Source organism: Austrofundulus limnaeus, unplaced genomic scaffold, assembly GCF_001266775.1.
Source record: "Austrofundulus limnaeus strain Quisiro unplaced genomic scaffold, Austrofundulus_limnaeus-1.0 Scaffold119, whole genome shotgun sequence".
NCBI lineage: Eukaryota > Metazoa > Chordata > Actinopteri > Cyprinodontiformes > Rivulidae > Austrofundulus > Austrofundulus limnaeus.
The window spans coordinates 12,752-14,832 of NW_013952521.1; positions in this window are offsets into that span (position 1 = coordinate 12,752).

Here is a 2,081-nt window from a genome sequence, read left to right on the forward strand (position 1 = left end):
ATTTTTAACCATTTTTTCCTCTTAAGTTTTCGGTAAATCCTGAAGGATCTGAATACAAAGGAGAGCTTTTATAACCTGCTGAAAAGAAAAAATGAAAAGAGAACTTGTGCCATTATGACCAAATATCCAAGTCTGGTTCCACCATGATTACTGTCCCCGTTTATTATTAAAAGCTGCTTCTTTCAGCTGACAGTAACACTGTTCTGTCTGTAAACAAATCTAAAATAATAATAAAAAAAACACGACTCAGAGCTCAGTTTAAACCCTGCTGTAGGATGTAGTGACATCTAGTGGCACAAACTACAAACTGCAATCAACTGAAACAAACAGCTTGCATAGATGAAAAAAAAAAAAACAATCACAAAGTTCAGAGTTTYGTAAGAAAATCTGAATATTTTTGTCTTTTCTGCTCAACTTAAAAAAAGTCTCCTTCGTTTCCAGGGACATCCTGATGAATAAAACCTGATCAGATTTTTTCAGCAGTAAGCAGCAGATTAATTCAACTAAAAGCAAACAAACAGGAAAACGTTGKATTAATTTACCAAAGCAGCATCTTAAACAGACAGGAGGCTTTAAAAACAATTCAAGTTGATACATTAGTGTCATTTTAAAACTATTCTTGTTCTTTATAATGGAGGAGACCCTAAAACTAGAGATGCACTGACTGCAGAACAGTAGTGGTGGGCAAGGTTCATTACTTAGAGTGTTAGCAGATCAAATGTGGTATTTTCCACACATATTTATATTCTATACTCATCCAAGTGTTACCCTAGTTGCTATATGAAAATGCTGCATTCATCAAAAATATCTAAARTTAAAACTGACCTCTATCTCTTTAAGGACCTCCTACTTAGCTTTGGCGCAGTCTGCTAGCTTCTTTAGATTTATTGTTTTATTTATTTATTTGTTGTTGTTTTTTTTTGTGCCCTGAGACACAAGTTGTTGTGACTTGGTGCTATATAAAGAAACCGAATTGAATTACAGTTTCTGACACTCCCACTTCAGCACGTCTTCACAAGACTTCATGCTATTTAAAGCCTCTCTTAATTTTGTTGTAAAGAAGCAACATTTTTGAATATCAGTTTTGGAAAATGGCAGCTCAGCATCCAGTTGAGCCTTCCTCCAACGATACGTCGGACCCGGGAAGTTCATCTTCTGAGGAACGGGAGTGAGTCCGGAGGCTCTTACGAGACATTTCAGCTTGGTATCAGATCTCCCAGTCATCCTCTCATACATAAACATCAATGTTAAGCTACGTTTTGTGAAGAAACTATAAATATGGATCCCTGGCAATCAAGAACATCCACCAGTTTTAAGATGCACTTTGCTGTGCCGCGGTGATTTGTAAAGAAATATTTCTACTGCCGAGGGGTAGGCACGAGGGAGGGGTGCTCTATGGGGTGGGAGCTCAGGGAGGAGCTTTGGGTAAATAGGCGGGGCTTTGTACCATCAAGTGTTTAGGCAGCTCCACATGGCTAACACAATGATTTTGTCAAAGCAACACTCTGGGGATGTTTTAGATGAGGGAATGACATAACATACGACGGAGTATTAGAGACACAATATGATATTTTTTTTATTATTACTGCGCGGTTAAAGTCATAATTTTATGAGAATAAATTCATAATATTACAAGATTAAAGTCGTAATATTTACAAGAAAAAGTCATAATCACGACTTGTCTATTTCCCGTTCCTCATTTTCCTCACACCGGCCGTACAGCCATGTGTGTCTGTGTTTATAAAGTATTCCGCAATGACTTGGGTCACTGTTAGATTAATACACTTTCATCCAAATTAACTATGTGACGACTAAATCCAGCAATGCTTCCATTAATTACAATGCGGCTTCAGTTTATAGTTGTTTGCACAAGTTCCATGTCCTGCTACTGATAATTTGATGCTAATGTGCTAAAAGACTATTTATTTATAGCAATACTAAAGAACTTGACAAGTTGCTCAACATTCGTCATTTTAATGCAGTGATAACTGCATGCTTTTTCATAAAGGCTACATTATGACGCTTTTCTCATAATATTATGACTTTAAACTCGTAATATTACGACTTTAAACTCGTAATAT